This window comes from Pyxicephalus adspersus, chromosome 1, assembly GCF_032062135.1.
Source record: "Pyxicephalus adspersus chromosome 1, UCB_Pads_2.0, whole genome shotgun sequence".
In the NCBI taxonomy this organism is placed as follows: domain Eukaryota; kingdom Metazoa; phylum Chordata; class Amphibia; order Anura; family Pyxicephalidae; genus Pyxicephalus; species Pyxicephalus adspersus.
Genome location: NC_092858.1, coordinates 141,273,290 through 141,293,968, shown reverse-complemented (window position 1 = coordinate 141,293,968; position 20,679 = coordinate 141,273,290).

Sequence of the window (20,679 nt, the reverse complement as noted above, 5' to 3'; positions counted from 1 at the left end):
CCAGCCACTGGTATCTGTGTTATCAGGCTCCAGTATATGTGGACGTGTACAGTCATTCTCTTGTATTTATGTGTCTGATGTGATGTGTTTTGTAGGTGTATTTTCTTTTCTTTAAAAAAAAAGGTTGTTGCACTGAATTTTTACCTTACATAGAAGGGTTCTCTACCCTTTTATGTAAAATTAAAATTCTGAGTTTAGGCACGCTTTAAATTTGAAGACAGCATTTGAATTCATTATGTTGCTGTACATTCATTTGAATTCTGCAAGCAACATTCAGGAGGTGTGTAAGCCTGTAGTCACTTGACTCCTGTAATAGACGTCAATACTGAACGAACCACTGAGAAGCATTTCTAAAGCAACTGACGTGTTGATTTTCTATATTTCTAATGAACGGCTTCACAATACAAGCTTCTGCCAGGTGAGCTAACAGCCTGTTTATCGCTTGCTAAACGCATCACGCACAAAAGCACATCAACCTTTTAGGAAATTTGTGGGACGTTTGTTAAGTGCTAATACTGAATTTCTGTGTGATAGATGAAAATTTGTTACTATATAAAAATAAATTGTGGTTGTATGTTCTGTTACTGCTTCTATTAAAAAAAATAAAGTCTGTGTTCATATGCCCATAGAAATGTAGAGTTATGTGCATGCTGAGAGTGTTAAGCAGTATTAGCCATGCACCACAAAAGACTGTCTGATCCTGTTACAGCTGGAAACAAGTTTGGACAATCAGCCAGAATCAAATATTTGATTCTAAGGTCCAATCACACTACAGGAAGGGCGGGATTAATCAAACTCGCCTGAACCCAATGACTTGACAAATCCAGCCGCATGCAAGATGACTTAACACATTCTTTCAGTGCAGTCTGATGATGAGAGGTTTCATATCTATTCACACTGGCACATTTCCCAGTCTAGATACTTCCAGCTAAAGTTTTATTCCTCCAGATAAATATCTTCCTTCTGCACGCTTTCACATATCTTAATTACTCATATTTCAGCTGTTGAAAATGAATGCTTATGTCCATATCCAGATTTATTCTAGAATCATATTCTAGATTATTTTGCGTCAGTGTTGTGTATTGTATACAAAAAGTTATTTTGTTACTTGTTAAGGATTTGTTTAGGCTCAGTCTACACGGACGTTTTTAAAAACGCATGTAAACATTCCTCATGCGTTTATATGTCTTTTTATGCAGTTTTACCAGCATTTTAAAGCTTGCCTTCAAACCACAAGAAAACATGCCCTTATTTTCGCCTTTTTACCATGTTTACGTTTCATGCACTTATAAACGCAAGAAACACCCCCATTGAAATCAAAGGGCGTGTTTACCCGTGTTAACCCTGCGGTTTCATTTTGTAAAACGTTGCAAGGAGCGTTATCTGTGCTTCAAGAAAACACCCTGATATAGATAACTCATTGGAGTGCTTGGGAATTTCAAACATGGACTTTTAAAGCCTCAGGTTAAACACTGGGGAAAACGTCCGTGTAGACCCAGCCTTAAACAGCACACAGAATAATTACAGTTTTAGCAGTATTTGTTTTATTTGTAATTTTTCAGGTTAAACTTTTTTTACCTAGATTTGCACCTGATTTAAAATATGTGCATATTACTTTGTCCTTTATTGTAAGGTTGTTGCTGATTTAAAAAAAAACCCAAAAACTCAAAAAGTAGTTCCACTTTCTGACTGTTTGTTGCTTGGACTCCAAAACTATAGTACTGTTTTGTCTTGCTTATTTCAAGTAGTGCCCTACTAGTCCTTCCCCACCCAGTCCTTGAACTCCAGAGAGAACATTGTATACGAATAAAGAAAAAAATGCCTTTGCAATTTATGCGTAACATTGCAGGTCAGACAGACCAAAGTGGGCCCTGTGTCTGATCTACTCCACTCACAGAATGGTCTCAGACGTTTCCTCAACAATTCCCAGCAGTCATGAATTACTTGTGACACACAGGGCTGAAGACAGGAATTAAAGACTGGAAGTGATTCATTTTGTATATATTCTCTTCACACAAGATGATGGATACATAGATGATGAATAAATAAATATTACACAGGTATGGGATCTATTATCTGGAATGCGGGGTTTTCCCGTTTAGAGAATTACTTTGTAATAATGGACTGTAAATACCCACAGTTTTGTATTCATAGTTTGTAACTTGTATGCTTATTTCCATCAACTTTTACATGGGTGAAATGACTTTTTTTTAAATAGACTGTAAATTATGATCCCTTTTTTTATCTTCATATCGGGTATGTTGATCACCATTGGGCAATTTAATATTTTTATGAACACACACTGCCTGAACGTCAATAGCCAGTTAAGGTGTATTTAAAGTCAAAGTTTTTTCTTTTTTTAGTTTGGATGTAATAGTAAATAGTAAATGGCCAGAACCCCTGTCATTTTTATTACTAGTATCTGTGCTAGGAAGATTCACTTTTTTTATTTATTCTAGTTACTATTCACTATGTCATTGGGACTTGTGCTAAATTTTGAGTTATCATCCAAACAGGAGCGAGTTAAAATCTTCCAATGAGCATACTTCAGCAGATTTTCTCTTACTTCTTGTTGTGTCTACAGAGCAGGAAGTAAAATCTCCCCACCATCACACAGATGGCAAACATAAACTTTGTAGAGTTTTAACCTTTCCTTTATTTATCAAAAACAACAAATATGTTTTGGTATTAGATATATTTTTAAAACAATTAGCTGTGCAGCACACATTGCACACTGCTTAGCTAAATGGAACTCTAATCATTTGCAAAAAGCTAAGAAAACATTTTAAATAAATGAATACAAAAAAATAATTTTAAACTGATAGTAGGAAAATTAAATTACACTTAAATTTACCATAGCAATGAATTACAATTCACAGTCATGGTTTTCTAGAATCGTCCTCCTGTTTATTTCAATCACAATGTCTTGTAGAGACGGAGACAGATTACATGCAGTTTGTTATATAAAATATAGCAAAATGTATGAACAAAGTTCATGGTTCCATTGCATTAAAATGTTATAAATAACTAAGTCTTCAAAAGTTCAAAGTTCAATAAAAACCTTCACAGGGAGGTTATCCACTGATGCGGTTTGCACTGATTAGCACAGATGAATGCTAATATTTATTATTTCATCCAGTGTTTGGCTACAACCTATGCACTCTATTTACAGAATTTAGGAAAAATAAATACATTTATAATACATTAGGAAAAAATAACATATTTCTACTAATGCAAACAGTGGTTTATTTGATCCATTTTTATTGATCATTAGTTAGACCTTACATAGAATACTGTGTGCAGATGTAGAGACCAGGAACAAGATATATATGTACTTGGAAATACTGGGCCTGATTTATTAACGCTCTCCAAGACTGGAGAGGATACACATTCATTAGTGAAGCTGGGTGATTCAGCAAACCTGGAATGGATCTGGTCTAGGATTCAAAACATTTGCTAGCAATTAGCAAATGACTTTAAAGCAATCCATTCCAAGTTTGCTGGATCACCCAGCTTCACTAATGAATGTGTATCCTTTCCAGCCTTGGAGAACTTTAATAAATCAGGTCCACTGAAGCACAAAATGAGACCATACCTGGTAACATTCAAAGCAGCAATAAAAAAAAAGAAAAAATTAAAGGGGAATAAGTATATCTATGGTCTTCCTTTTTAAAAACATTTAATCAAAGGGGGAACAAATAAAATCATACGGGCCTTTATATCTTTGTTGAGGCCTTTTTATAGGTGAAGTATTTTATACTTTTGAGTCAGCTATAATGGGCTTTTTGCTCATAGGTGATTTTTTTGCAATATTGCTGGCCATTGGTAGATAACACTGTATTGTCATGTAAAGTGTTACAAACAGCTTTGACAGTTCTGATCTGTCAAAGCAGAGACAAATGCAGTTCTATCCTATTCCATTAGGTGCCATTCGAGTATAAACCAGAGTTCTTTACCTGATAACATTTTTAAGGCAAGAAAATCTTGGTTTATTTATAGTGTACATAGTAATATGTACAGTCTAGAGAAAAGAAGGAAATGAGACATGGTTAAAAACAATCACCAGACTTTGCATCCCAATAAAAGTCTTCTAAAAAATTTTATGTGGATTTCACATGCATGTTAATCACCTGTAAAAGACACATGATTGCTACTGAGCATAACCATCTTGGATGTGATATCAGCAGTCCCAGCAAACATAGAGCTGTCAAATGACCCTCTCTAGCATCCTTTTTTAACCTCTTTTAACCCAGAGGAACACTTGAAAATAATTTGCAGGTCTTAGGCTGCATACACACGTGCAATAATTGTTGTTGGAAAGGATCTTTCACAATCCTTTCCAACGACCATCAACTGCACGATGCATGAATGAGTGCTGTACATAAAGAAAACATTTTAAATAAATGAATACAAAAAAATAATTTTAAACTGATAGTAGGAAAATTAAATTACACTTAAATTTACCATAGCAATGAATTACAATTCACAGTCATGGTTTTCTAGAATCCTCCTCCTGTTTACTTCAATCACAATGTCTTGTAGAGACGGAGACAGATTACATGCAGTTTGTTATATAAAATATAGCAAAATGTATGAACAAAGTTCATGGTTCCATTGCATTAAAATGTTATAAATAACTAAGTCTTCAAAAGTTCAAAGTTCAATAAAAACCTTCACAGGGAGGTTATCCACTGATGCGGTTTGCACTGATTAGCACAGATGAATGCTAATATTTATTATTTCATCCAGTGTTTGGCTACAACCTATGCACTCTATTTACAGAATTTAGGAAAAATAAATACATTTATAATACATTAGGAAAAAATAACATATTTCTACTAATGCAAACAGTGGTTTATTTGATCCATTTTTATTGATCATTAGTTAGACCTTACATAGAATACTGTGTGCAGATGTAGAGACCAGGAACAAGATATATATGTACTTGGAAATACTGGGCCTGATTTATTAACGCTCTCCAAGACTGGAGAGGATACACATTCATTAGCGAAGCTGGGTGATTCAGCAAACCTGGAATGGATCTGGTCTAGGATTCAAAACATTTGCTAGCAATTAGCAAATGACTTTAAAGCAATCCATTCCAAGTTTGCTGGATCACCCAGCTTCACTAATGAATGTGTATCCTTTCCAGCCTTGGAGAACTTTAATAAATCAGGTCCACTGAAGCACAAAATGAGACCATACCTGGTAACATTCAAAGCAGCAATAAAAAAAAAGAAAAAATTAAAGGGGAATAAGTATATCTATGGTCTTCCTTTTTAAAAACATTTAATCAAAGGGGGAACAAATAAAATCATACGGGCCTTTATATCTTTGTTGAGGCCTTTTTATAGGTGAAGTATTTTATACTTTTGAGTCAGCTATAATGGGCTTTTTGCTCATAGGTGATTTTTTTGCAATATTGCTGGCCATTGGTAGATAACACTGTATTGTCATGTAAAGTGTTACAAACAGCTTTGACAGTTCTGATCTGTCAAAGCAGAGACAAATGCAGTTCTATCCTATTCCATTAGGTGCCATTCGAGTATAAACCAGGGTTCTTTACCTGATAACATTTTTAAGGCAAGAAAATCTTGGTTTATTTATAGTGTACATAGTAATATGTACAGTCTAGAGAAAAGAAGGAAATGAGACATGGTTAAAAACAATCACCAGACTTTGCATCCCAATAAAAGTCTTCTAAAAAATTTTATGTGGATTTCACATGCATGTTAATCACCTGTAAAAGACACATGATTGCTACTGAGCATAACCATCTTGGATGTGATATCAGCAGCCCCAGCAAACATAGAGCTGTCAAATGACCCTCTCTAGCATCCTTTTTTAACCTCTTTTAACCCAGAGGAACACTTGAAAATAATTTGCAGGTCTTAGGCTGCATACACACGTGCAATAATTGTTGTTGGAAAGGATCTTTCACAATCCTTTCCAACGACCATCAACTGCACGATGCATGAATGAGTGCTGTACATAAAGCACCGTTCTGCTCTATAGAGAGGGGTGGGGGAGAACAACGGAACGGCACCCTGCTGCACGCTCTCCCCCTTTACTTCCAATAAGATCGTTGGTCATCCATCGTCAATGGATCTGTCAGGACAGTCGTTCAGACGATGGACCATGGGCGCTGTACACATGCCAGATTCTTGTCCAATATCGGCCCTGAAACAAATATTGGACGAGAACCATTGCAAGTGTGTACGTAGCCTTAGGAAACCCCTGCTAATTTTAATTCATTGGATTAGTGAAAGGAATGTCTCCTTACAGTGGCGAACATAATTGCACTTTCGGAGACAACTAAAAATATTACTGTTGTCTACCAAATGATATTGGACTGAAAACTATTGGACACCAATAGATCAGGGATCAATCAATCACAGATCAGGGAACTCACAGCATCCTCCTATGGAACCCTATGGCTCCACAGAACCCTGGTTGAGGTTGCCTACTATATAGTATTTCCCTTTGTTCCTTCACCAGCAGCTAAACAATCCTTGATATAAAGTAAAAAGCTGGAAAAAATAATTTAATGCTTTATTTTTTGGTGCTTTCATTTGCATTTTTTGGTAAGCTGGTGACTGGGTGTGAAACAGAACTATGAGGACAGTATTTTCAGTATGAAGCTGAGATCAAGGACACAGGGGTATGACCTCAAACTAGCAGGAGGAAAGTTTCAAATTATTCTTAGAAAGTATTATTTTACCAAAAAAAGCCGTAGACTTTCAGGAGAGGTAGTAAGTCAACCAAGAAGAGTCAGTAAATTTAGACATGCTTGGAATAAGCATAGGTCTATACATAAAAGGGTGTAGGCTTAACACATCACTTTGCCTTTTCTACCATTACTCTTCTATGTTTCTGTGTTTCATTTATAACTGAAAACTCAATGAAATGTAGTTATATCTAAAAATAAGATTGTCAGCCTAAGTTACATGACTTTAATGCTCCCTATGTAGTGTCAATATAGAAACTAATGTTGGTAGGCTCCATTCATCCGTTTGGTCGTTATACATTGATTGAAAAGAGGTAAATTGTCTAAAACTGTTATATCTGTGTGTGGCCAGCATAGGACTGGCATAGATAAGTCATATTTTAATTTGAGAGATTCTTAAAATAGTCTTTCTTTGTATACTGTAACTAACAATAACATATGATTACATATGAAAAAAATAAAATCTGTTGAATCACAGAAGATTTCCGTTGTCGCAGTTCAGAAAACCACAGTAATTGTTTCTGTAAATAGCTGTTAGCCAAGAAAGTAGAAAGTCCTTATATCAGCAGAGGTAAGTAACTGTAAAAACTGTACCCATGATAAATCTATATGGTATAAATATAAAATATAAAAAATGGCGATAGTTGGATGGTTTTTAGATACGTAGCCTATTTCCTGCATACGGAGGGGCACTCCATTTGGCTGTGCATTTATGTTTATACAGAAAGATAGAAAAGGTTCATTGTTTGCATTTTGGATGCCCCACTCCACAATCTCCTCTTTTTTTTCAATGCATGTTTTTACCATCCATGACAAACAGGGTGGTATTATCCCTCCAGGCACAATGCTCCACCTAGACATCTCTAATGCCAACTTATTAAAACAATAGTTATTTGGAAACATTTTCTAACATGCTTTTTAGTTACCTCTACTGAGCACTACCAGGCAACACTGACACCAAAAAACTCCATGCAGAACTACTAGCATATATAGGGGGAACCTTCCTCCCAGAAACGGTTTCTTTTATCATAGTAAAAAATTTTCCCAACAAATATATTTCTGGAGTTCAGATTATTCTTTCAGTTTTTGAACCTGGATTTAGGTGATTGCTGGTATATTGTAATAATGTCTACTTTTTGCGCTCCCATTAGCCATATCTAATGGACACATAAGGAATGTGGTCCTCAGAAGCCTCTGCAAATTTAATCTGTGCAGGTCCTTAATTTTCTTGACTGTTTTAATTCATGTTCCCTGTCTTTCCCCACTTTTCCCTTGCTCCATCAGAGCAAGTAGGGAGCAAACAACGTCCTACGAAGCAGTAATGATGAAGTGATATTATTATAGGTAAGCCTCTATCACATTCAACATAGAGCTTAGGATTTAGGTGGTTAGGACTTAGCAGCAGCGAAGCGTTGGAAGGGTGGAAAAGATGAGTAAATGTGACTAAAAATAGGTTGTGTGGGTTTTAGGAAGGCTTCATTACCTTTCCTTTAATGAGCCAAGCGGCAGAGTCACTTTAATTTCACAAAGAGCTGTAAATGCAAGAAATACAGTACATTGTTATTTCTGTACTTTGCTCTCTGACATTGTTTGTAGAATAACCATATACTGGAATTTTCAGTGAATTCATAATAAATGACTGTGACTAATCTCATCTCGTGAGACTCATCTTCTGGGGAGAAAAGAAGATGTTCTCAAGTCTTGAACATTCTGTGACACGAAGATTGTACAAGGATCTTTTGAAATTTTGATTAACAACTTAATCATTAAATTCTATGGATGCAATGAATATCATGGCATTTGTCTGGTGCAATTACCTTTCCGATACAATCTGACTGCTGCACAGTGATTAAAATCTCCTGCATGCCAGGTCGCAAAAGATACAGTTGCTTAGCTAATTAGATACTTCACACATTCTTTCTGAAAAGTCAGCAAATTAAAGTGGAATTAAACCTATAAAAGTAGAAAAATGCGAGCAGACTCTTTTTTCTTCAATAGCACAAACTTACCAGCCTGTTCACAATCTTCTATGATATGGCTGTGCATGCCTTCTCAATACATTGGGCCTTATTTATTAAAGCTCTTCAAGGCTGGAGACTTTCATCAGTAAAGCTGGGTGATCCAGCAAACCGGGAATTTATTTCTTCAAAGTCATTTGGTATTTGCTAGCAAATGTTTTGAATCCTGGACCAGATCCATTTCACCTTTGCTCGATGACCCAGCTTTACTGATGAAAGTGTATCTTCTCCAGCCTTGGAGAGCTTTAACTTCCTGGGCAGTTCATTTCTGTCCTGATTTATATGTCTAAAAGCAGTACATTGGTTTTCATGAAAATTTATTTTACAGTATAATATAATATTATGAGTATAATAAAGTTTGAAACACAAAATCATGTCAAAATATTAAATTAAAAAAAAAATGTAGGTGAAGTTCAATATTCATGTATGGCACATCATTCTGCTCTGGCTAATCAAGATGACTGAGATCAATATGTCCATCTTTCGCCCAATGAGTAGGCTGAAGTTTAAAAGTTGAAAGCATATTAGGGTGCCAATTACCAGTTTAGTTATATATTTATATATATATATATATATATCAAAATACTGGCTGAACTGATTTACACATCATTCATGTATCTGTTCCAATAGCGTATTTAGCTTCCAAGCTGTGGTCAGAGGTTGGACAGCATTCTGAAGTCATTACGTGTTTTCAGTCTAATGCACTGACCACTCAAAAGGTGTTTCACATCTGGTACTTGTAAGTACAATGTCCATTCTGGTCATGAGAAAACCCTGCTCCAAAATCCTGTACATATGTTTATATTCCCAGGGTTTCATGTGAAAAGCATGGCAATGTCTTTTTTGCATAGACTGCACCTTTCTTGCCACATTTTTTGTGAATACTAAAACAAGAATGTGATAGAGGCAGCAAGCAGTCTGATTTTCATGCAGGGCTCAGTTCTAACAAACCAAACCAAAGGGTTTGCTAGAAATTCTGAGCCTTGTTCTATTATTCTAATTATTGTTGTAATTTTTATATGGAGAGACTTTCGATCTCTATCAGTTTAATAAGCTAAGAGGGGAAATATCCCCAATAGGAATACAGACAGCAATTAAAACCCTACAGAGACTCTAAGGCCCTGATTTATTAAAGTTCTCCAAGGCTGGAGCGAATACACGTTCACCAGTGAAGCTGGGTAATCCAGCAAACATGTAATGGATTTCCTAAAAGTCAAGCTATTTGTTAGCTATTTGTTTTCAATCCTTGACCAGATCCATTCCAGGTTTGCGGAATCACCCAGCTTCACTGATGAAAGTGGATTCTCTCCAGCCTTGGAGAACTTTAATAAATCAGGGCCAAATACTCTAATCTGCCCCATCTCCTGAAAAATACTTACCTTCCCATACAATCTATCTTCTAATCAGGTCCTGGTTGGCTCATATCTATAACTCACATTCATTGCAATTCTATGGGTAAACTATATTTTGTGTGGAAGCCCAAGGCTACCGTGAGTTCAGATTACACACAGCACACATGCTATGGCTAATCTTGTTTTAGGGAAAAGATGGAGACATGGAATTACATTATGACAATGTAATTCCACTAAGAAGTATTATACATTATTGAAGAGTTAAACATAAACTACTACCTAGTTGATGATCTGCTGATCACAGTATAATATATGAGAATTGTTGCTGCACCTATGTCTGTATAAACAGCATGTTATTCAATTATAGACTGCGCATAATAACGTTTTACTCTATGGCAACTGTTCACCAACATTTAATGCATCTATTGATTTAGCTCTAGCAACACTAATGCCCTCAAATGTAATTATTGCAACTTTTCTAGGCTTTTGATAAAGAGGTATTAAAACCTCTGTCACATTTTACTGTAATACAGGGTTCTGAGATTTGTCCTCACATTAGGTGTTACCGGTGGAGATTTTCTCTCACTTTCTCTCTCTTCCTTTCTAGGGAAACTGTGTCACCAGAAAGTAGGCATAATCTCAGTAATGGAGCCCTAGATATCTAAAACCATGAAAGTAAAAGCTTTTTACCTCTACATTTAAAGCAACCTTGTTGCAAAATTTAATAGCAACAATAATACATATTCACCATTTGCACTACACCTTCTTCTACCTCCACACCAAATGCCTTTTCTTTAAAGCGGACCTAAACTCAACATTTTCACTTTACACGAAAAGGTAGACAACCCCTATCTGTAAAGGAAAAATGGTAACTATCTTTTATTTATTATACAAGAAAAAAAGGGTGCAGCACCTCCCCTTTCCCGGTGATCAAGACTTAATGGGAGCGCAGAGAAATAGATATCCAGGGAGGCTCTGGGTGCTCCTTAATATCTAGGACATGCGCAGAAGGGGCATTTTTTCTTATATAAGGGAAAAAGATGTAGATCTCACACAAGTGCAGTCTCTCTTTTTTTCCCCCTTCACAGCGGCTATGTCACCTGATCTTGCACCTGCGCAGTGTGAGATCGGGTGACGGGCCAAGAAGACAAGAAGAAGACAAAAGAGAAAACTTAGGATGGCGGCGCCAGACGAAGAGAAATTCCAGGACGACTTGGGACCAGATCATGGGAAAGACCAGCACCATCGAGGGATCTGCAGGAATAAAGGTAAGTGTGATTTTTTTGTTTTCAATCTAGTTCCCTTTAAGTGGAACTGTCCACCAAAAACCAACACTTCTAGGGGTGCTAGTCTCCTCTGTCCCCTGCCGCTCTTAATGGTTCCATCCACCAACCTCAACATTTCACTACACCATAATGACACGAAAGTCAGCGGGATGAACCACTGTTCAGTAAATGAGGGGGTTTTCTTCTCTTTTATCCATTTTTTTTTATGTATTTTCATGTTTGCTTTACCATTAAAAAAATAAAAATACAGTTTGGTGCATTTTTTATTGGCAATCCGTCGTTGTATCAGCTTTCCTGGCATAGTAATCTGTTTGTACAATATACTGAACAGAAATGTTTTTAAAAGTACTTGTCCAGATTTGTGTTCGTCAGTGTATAAGTGCATCAAATTCTTGTGCACGTGAAAATAGGGGAAAAAAGAAACAAGGGTTTGGGTAGGAAAAGTGTTTTTGGTCAGCTTGAGGGAGGAATTCAGACTTTAAAGTTCAGTTTGTGTTGTGCTGACTTCAGGTGATGCAGACAGGCCTGTGTGAGGAGCTCAGACACGCACTCGTTGCCATGGAAACATGAGCCAGAGCCTGTGTGAGGGAGGCCTCCTTACAGGGACATTCCTGCTGCCCTGCTTACCTTGGGCAAGCATTCCCCCCACACTGTAGCTGTCTGCTAGATGGATGATTGCATAATGGTGGAATGAGAAACATTTCCTCTTCCTGCTGTCAGCAAGAAAGAATTCCACCCACTTCCAAGTGCCCTAGAAGTAGCAGGGAGAGCAGGGTCTGCTAAGGAAGAGACAGCAGGAGATTAATGGCACAGTCTGCTCCATGGGGTACAATATACCCCTGAGAATCTGCTAATTATCATTTCCTACTTTTATTAGTTTGTAATACAGAAGAGGCAGTGTCCTTAGGAATACAGCTGTTATTGTTTCTCAGCTATTAAATCATTTTTTACTTTTATTAATAATTAGTCATGTTAGAAGCCTATCTCTGAGCAAAATGTCAAGCTGGCCTAACCCTCCATTGGGGCCAACTCTAACCCAACCTGCAGAATCAGACGTTTCCTTTCCTTGTAAACTCACTTAAAGCTGCTCCTCAAATCTCTTGACAGTGCCGCCCCGTCCAGCAATGGTCTTGGTACTAAACTTGAAAAAAATTCAAGCAGGCAGCTCTATATTGCAAAAAAGATATGCTATGACCCTTCTTCATTACACCAAACCTATTGTTCACAATCTTCTATTTAATGTACACTGAGCTGCACATACGCAGGAGTTATAGCATTCCAATCAAGATTACTAATATTATTACACAGTATTTTTTTTAGCACCAACATATTATGTAGTGCTTTACAAAGTCCATATTCATGTCAATAGATGTACTTCAAAGGGGCCCACAATCTAGTGTCCCTACCATAGTCATATGTCTTTAATACAGTCTAGGGTCAATTTTAGGGGGAAGCTAATTAACCTCCGAGGGGGTAATCCCGAGTGTGGTTTGGGGTGAATTTTCCATACCAAAAGTGGTAACCCTGAGCCACACTCTGGGTGGAATTGCCAGAGAGTTTAAAAGTCCCACCTTGTTCCAGCGGTGTCCTCCAGCGATGCCCGTCATCTTCTTCCCCTAGTAATGCCGGTGGCCATCTGTGTTACCTCTATGTCTCCTGCGTGTGATTGTTGGGGACACGGGGCCAGGGGAAGCAGATGCCAACAGGGCATCTGCTCCCGAGTGTGTGGCTGGGAGTTGGGACCAGGCGGAAAACCTAAAATACTTAAAATGTACTGCTTTTACATTTAAAAATACTTAGTATTCATACCGCCAGGGAGGTTAACCTAACTGCAGAAATCCCACGCAAACACAAGGAGAACCTGTAAACTCCATGCAGAAAGTGTTCTGGCTGAGATACGAACATGGGATCCAGTGCTGTAAAGGCATGATGCCCTATAGGCTGAAAACCTGAACCAAGAAGAAAACTGGGCAAGAATGCTGGTGCAATGTAGCAAGGAGAGATGCGTTTAGTTCCAACTTAAATAAATAAATTAAATTTATAATATAAATAATTTATTATGTAGCATAAATCCTTTGTATTATTATGAATCTGTGCCACTGCCTGAGTGGTAGACCTTCACTTCCTACTGCAAGCAAGGAATCTTTATCCTACATGTGAATTATGATTGGATGCCTGGTTTCATGCTCAGTGCTGGGGTTCTATTTTCTGATCTTTGTGTCAGTGCTGTGTCCTACAATAATGTAGGGGCCAGCAGAAAGAAGCAGTGTAGAGCGGGAGACAAAGAATCTGACACACCCAGAAGTGTTGGATGCAGAAGATCCAATAACCTCCTGTTCATTTCGTTCAGGATTTATATGTCTAAAAGTGGTACATTGTCCTTCATGAAAATGTATTTTACATTGTAGGCTAATATTTCTTAGGCATAACTCACCAAAATATGTCCAATATTTTAATAATCCAATACAAAATAATGAATCCAATACAAAATAAAAGCCATCACTTGCATGTCTGTGATGCTGAACCCATTCTTTACAGTGAATAGAATAGTGCTCAAGAATGGACAGAAATGTGTGCAGCAGTGGGTTGACAAAACACACTGTAGTATATTGCTTTCAATGCAGTCTATGATGTCCTTGTGTCTTGTATACTGAAAGTGTGAACTGCACTGCACACAGTAGGATCAAGTCCTAACTCTTAAGGAAAATAAAGTTCTGTGCTAAGTTAGTTACAGGTAAGTATTAACAGCTTGGTTGGGATAAGCACATTTCCTACCAAAATGAACTGAACTTAAAGCCCATGTATATATAGAGAAACTAAACTTGTTGGTGGGTGGTAAGCATCCACCATAATCAGCAATTATTATGAACCCACCATTATGGTACAGATGCCATAATGTGTGCAGTCACCCTGTAGTGATTACAGGTCCAAGCCTTGTCATTGCTGTACGATCTTCACCGCTGCCTTCAGAGTAGACTTCCGAGATTATGGAGATTCTTTTTGGCCATTGGATAGCCACTGATTATATACTTCCTACTCATGGTCAAGAGTTACATTGTATCTGGCGGCTGGCTCTATATACAGCACTGCTTCACAATGTTGGTAATCCACAAAAAAATGTAAACATTATTTGCAATTTTTATATTTTATTAATAATAAAACAAAAAATATTCAAATAAATTCTTATATTCTGAATGACAATTTTCGCCTTTATATTGCACTAAATTCACAAACTGTACTAGAGACAGGAAAACAAGGAAGGTACAGCGTGACTTCAATGTAGTCTTAAATTGTATGAGGCAACTGTTGCCGAGCCATACGCTTCAGTATTGTTTCGACTATTACAACACTCACCCTCCTCCGCGAATACTGATTCTCATCCGATGGTCTGCAGGTTTTAAAATGATGAATTTAGTGGTCTGTGAGGTCTGAAAGGTTGGCGACCTCTGCCCTAAGCAGTGTAGAGCTTAAAGAAAAAGCCACCAGGCAAAAGAGACATTATATATTGTTCTTTCTTTGTCATTATTCATTCAGTAAAAAACTAGATTTGGTATTTCATGAAAAAAGTGACTGCATCCCCCTTGTACATAGATGTGTTTAAACCTGGTCACACATGTTACAGTCTGATTGTTCAAACTCTTTAAGATTTAACAACAAGGCACTTTTTAAATTAAATGTATTGGTTAGGTGGGCCCTGCACTAGTTGTTGGTAAATCTGAATGAAACTGTATGGACATTGTACAATCAGATTATGGTGAGTTTATTCTGCACCCTTCTGTCCCCCTAGCACTTAGAATACTAGAGTACTAGAGAATTATCACAAAAGGTTACTTAGCCAACATGCCCCTTTTACCCTCCATGCATAAAATAATTAATTAAACTGTCAGAATCTGCTCAATATGCCCTAACTGACACCCCATTTTACAGTGATAGTATCTGCCGTCATTGTCAGTGGAATTCTGAAGGGGTCACAGTTTGTTACCTGCACTCCCCCCCCCCAAATCTGTGGAGATTTCGAGAGGTGTCATTCTCTGGTTACTCCACTGTTCATTGCACCCAAAAACATGGTTTGCTTTAGAAAATAATAAAATATTGTAGCATGCAGCAAGTAGGGGATTACACTAATGAAACGTGCATGTGTCTTCATTAACATAGATAATCTGGTATCTCTTCATCTGTGCTCCAGATATCCTAGCTATGCCTAATGAACGCTCTAAGAGATCTAACGTTTTTTGCTCCAGCTGCTACTGTGGCAATCTAGAATAATGGAACATATTTCTGTGTCATTATAAACTTGGTATACATCCAAATAAACCCCAAACCATTTTTTGGAGTGGTGCTTCACATTGTACAAGAACTTTATACCCTCCCTGCTATTTAGGATATTTATTACTGTACATATGTTAAACAGGCAGCATTAAATTTACTTTTTATGTACAGCTCTCGTTCATGTATCTTTCAGTCTTTTGTCGTTGGAAAGGATTGTGAAAGATCCTTTACAATGACAAAAGTCTAACGTGTGTATGTAGCCTAAATCTATTCTTTCTTTCTTATTGGATAAAGTTAAAAACTGTTAAATGCGACAAAGTCCCTGCTCTTGCTCGTTTTAGAGCTGGCCATGTTCTATCCATTAAATTCGTAATTTTGCAATAGGTAGTCTCTATAGTGCCTTCCATCTGGGTATTGCTGCTCGTTAGTCCTCCCCAAGAAGATCTTTAGCATCATTTTACAGTTTCTGCTCATTCCAAGTCTTGACTTTCTGCCTTAGGTACCTCTTGTGTTCTACATTAATCAGGAACTGACCTTAACTACACACCAGTTATGTTCATGCACCCTGTGTGGACAGAGTTCTTAAAGCTTATCTGTAGGCAGCAGCAGAGGTAAAAACTTAATAACATGAGAAAATATTCCTATAAATAACGAAGGTCATCAACTATAGAAGGGTGATGGCACGCTTGACATGCATTGCATGTCTATATTATGGGTGGCATTCTGTTCATTACATCCAAGGAGGTGATTTGCAACATGGTTATCCCTGAACACACTCCTGTCTCACTAATATATAGATTTGTCCTGTTTCTGCTGAATGTGGACAAGTACTGTCTGTTGCTAGGAAAGACTTTAATAAATCTAATTACACCCAGTCTGTGCTAGTTATTTCCAATGTATGATGCCACAGAGGTGAAAATAGAAAATTGATCACCAATACTTGCCGTAATCCATTGACCCATGTTCATGGCGTCACATGAGCCCACCTGGAAGGAGTATACAGTTACAAATGTCCTGCTAAATTGGGGCTCAAATTTATAGATAATGTCCTCATGGATTGAACAGGGGTTTGTAACATAGTATATGTTGTGCACCCTCTGAATGTGGACATATACATCCAACAAATCTTGAACAAGTATCTTGAACAAATGGGGAGATGGAACAGGACTACTCCAGTGTTGCTTTGGTTATAAATTCTAGGTCATTGTCCTGCTTGACTTTGCCAGCCTCAGTTTTGCATTGGCCCACACTTGGCTTTATCCATCTTCAACCCTACAAAGTTTCCCAGATTCTTAAAAGGAAAAGCATCCTTACAACTATGAGACTACCCCCACAAGGCTTCAATAGCTGACTAATAGTTTTGTCTTTTCCTCACATATAACTTTTGGGCTGAGTTTTGGTTTTATCAGACACCAGAGCACCTTCAGGCACTCTTTTCCACATGTCTACTATCTATCCCAGATATATTTTACAAAATTTCAAACAGAATAGTATAAATTTTTTTTCAGCAACAGCTTCCCCCAAAAAATTGTGGAACGTCTGGGTTGTCTTTGTTAAAGCCATCATATATCATAAATTTCTAACTGTATAATTTTTTTCACAGTCATAATATTAGGGCCTAACTAAATTCAATTTGTATCCAATCAGACAGGCCCCTGCACTACAAAGTTGTTGGCAGATCCAAAAATTGTTCTTCAGATGGTAAGGTCTGGTGAGCGTCAGGCTTTGTATAAACTCAGCTGGAGAACCCATGAGCATAATTTTACCTGCAGCTAGACCACCCCCAACCAAAGGGTCCATAGTAAACAACAGGCAGATACAATTTGAAATGCTCAGTCTGAACTGTGTAGGTAGTGTTAACCCAATTGCATGAAACAGGGTCAGACTAAAAACCACCAGCCAGATATTTGATTAAACACGTCCTTACAATGTAATTTTCATCAGCAACAGATGAGATTTTTAAAGTGGCCTTGTCTTTCAGAATCCCAAAGGAATTACCACTGACGCTTCTTGTTGCATGGAATACCTGTTCCCAACTGCTTACTGTGGTTCCTCTTGTTGGCCCCAATCACTACATAACATAGAGGAAGGAGGGAAACATTACAGTGTGCAGCAGTAAAGCATGTATTCAACACACCCAGGAGTTATCGGATATCTGCAGTGGCCAGAGATCATCAAGTTTTAGGACACAGGATGCCAGAAAGATAAGCATATATCTTTTTCCAAACCAAAATGTGAGGTCATGGGTTGATGGACTTTTGTTTGCTTCATTGGGTTGGGTTTTGCACACCCATGTATGTTTATAGAAATGCAAAACCTGCTTGAAATAGATCAAAATTATCTGTTTTATGCTGTTGAGTAAAACCTCCACTCACTTAAGAGCAGCGAAAAAAGAAAACAGCACTGATCTTCATTGGCGTGGCATTACTTTTAAAGTGATTTAAAGATGAACTATAAAAGATCAATCAAGCTTTATATTTTCAGATTTTATCACCACTTTATAAATATGGTAATCACCATCTTTCATTATTGAAAGTGGTGATACTGCTGAAAAGTGGCATTCTTTTTAGCTGATTGCCACTTTGATAAATGGGGCAAACAGGTCATTTTGTTTTTTTGTTTATAAAGAATGCCATTTTCTGGTGAACATCCTTTTCACTCCTTTTTAAAAGGCCCCAATAAATTAAAATAACATTATTCATACTTCTGCCTTTTCACCCTTTTATAAAAAGTCCCCATGGTTTTAAAATAACACTGGAGAACACATTTTTTGATGAGTTAGATCTTACACTTGTTTTTTTTACTAATTTTTGGGTTGTGAATCCAGAAATGACCCCAGTTGTTAGCTATCACTTCCATATTTTTATGATACAGGATACCCTCCTTTTTTGTAAAAAAACATACAAATTTTACATACAATGAAAAAATAATGAAATAACTTGATTTTACTGTTTATTTAAATTTCTTTTGTTCATACAAGGCATTTATTGTTACTCTATGACATTTTTTTTTACAGTAAAACATTTGTAAATGAATCGGGTAAGCAGTTAAGGTAAAACTTTACCCTTATAGGTTTTCCTGGAGTGTTCAGTGTAAGGACAATACCGCCAGATGCTCCAATAGTCAGCCATCATATGTACATCCCATCTACCCTGATACCGTCCTTCCATGACCTTCAAATCTTGGTGGAATCGTTCACCTTGCTCATCACTGACTACACCAAGGTTTTCAGGGTTAGAAAGATGGCAATGCAGAAAATGCACCTTGATGCTCATATTGCAACCAAGCATTTTGTAGCTCTCCAAGAGTTTCTGGACAATTTCTGTTTAAATTTTGCTCGCGTATTTCCAAAAAAGTCCTTGGCAATGGCTTTAAATGATACCCAAGCATTCTTTTCGACTTCTGACATTGTCCTGATGAAATGTTCATCTTTGATGAGCTACCAAATCTGTGGACCATCAAACACACCGGCCTTTATTTTTTCAAATGACAGGCTAGGAAATGCCAAAATGAGGTACTTGAAACAGTCCTTCAGTTGGCAAAGCTTACCGAACTGCTTCATCAGACCCAGTTTCATGTGCAGAGGTGGGAATTTTTTATTCTATCAACAAATGGCTCATGTAGAATGTTTGGATCACCTGGTTTTAGGGCAGATCTTGGAGGCCAATTCCTTTCCACCCAATGCCTTTTACGAGCTTCTTCCCCAGTGTAACTTTATTCACACTTCTGCTGAGGCAAACCAATGGCAAGTCCAATGCTGATGTGGATAGCTGACACAGTTTCTACTAACAAGGCGTGAGACTTCACTGCTCTTTTCCTGGAATGCATTAGATGGAAAAACAGAGGAAGAATAAAGGATAGGTGCCCTTTTTGTCACAGCATTCTCTAATCAGATGTCACCAGACTTCCAGAGGATTGTTTTGTACTTGCAAAGTATACAAGATTCTTACAATTTGGAATGAATTAAAGATCTATGGTACAAAAATAAAGCTATGTTTTTTCATATGAAGCCTGCATGATGTGAAGAACAGTAGTGATGGGAATCCAATATATGTTTAGTAAATGGTCACATGAGTTGTGCTGAAACATTGATCATGTGGTCGTAGATTTACAATAAACCACAAACCGCAGTCTCAGCATGATCATGTTAGCAGTTCCACTTTCTATAAGGAGCCTTTAAAATCGGCTTAATCTACAGCTAAAATTATCAGGGAAACACAAAAGCAAAGTGAAATCATTTGTACCAATAAAAGTTTCTTTCAGCAGTGCCTAATTTACTGCTTGTCATAGCCTTGAGTGTGCACTTCTTTGAAATGAAGACTTTGAAGTGTTTCAGAAATTTTTTTTTGAAAAGTGGTCATGACTTGTGAGTCACACAATCAACAATTTGTGAATCACTTGTATGAACAATTTTAGTAAAGAGCTGATGCTGAAGTCATTTGTTGTGGGAATTTTACCTTTGTTGGTTTTGTTATATGCCTGTCAACAAAGCACGAAACTTTATCTTGTTTCATACCAATCATATGACTAAACAGGTGAGGAAACAAACAACTGGGGGAAGGGAAATAAGGGCCGCAGTGGTGGTGGAATCAGATCCTGGAGGGCAAAATGTAAAGTAAAAAATGCCCCGTGCACATCAACCTTTACTGTATTGAAATAAAGCTGATGTTAGGTTTCTATTAACATTTGTGTCCCCACTAGAGAGATTTCTCATTATTTCGGGTTTGACAAGAATTTTATTAGTTATTATAATTTTTATTGTTTATTGGAAGTTTATTGGAAGATTTGGACATTTTTTTATTTCTGAGTTCAGGCAAGGGCAGTATACTAGAACAGCACTTTGTAAAGGAGAAATATTTGCTGTTTATCATTTAATTTAGTCAATAAAATTTGCCTTACCACCAACCCTCTGAATTGCACCAGTTACACCTGGCTTTTCTCTCTATCACTGGTTTACTAAAATTAGAGGTCACACCAACACATTGCTGTTTGGAGGAGCACATCACAGCATACCAGCTAAATATAAG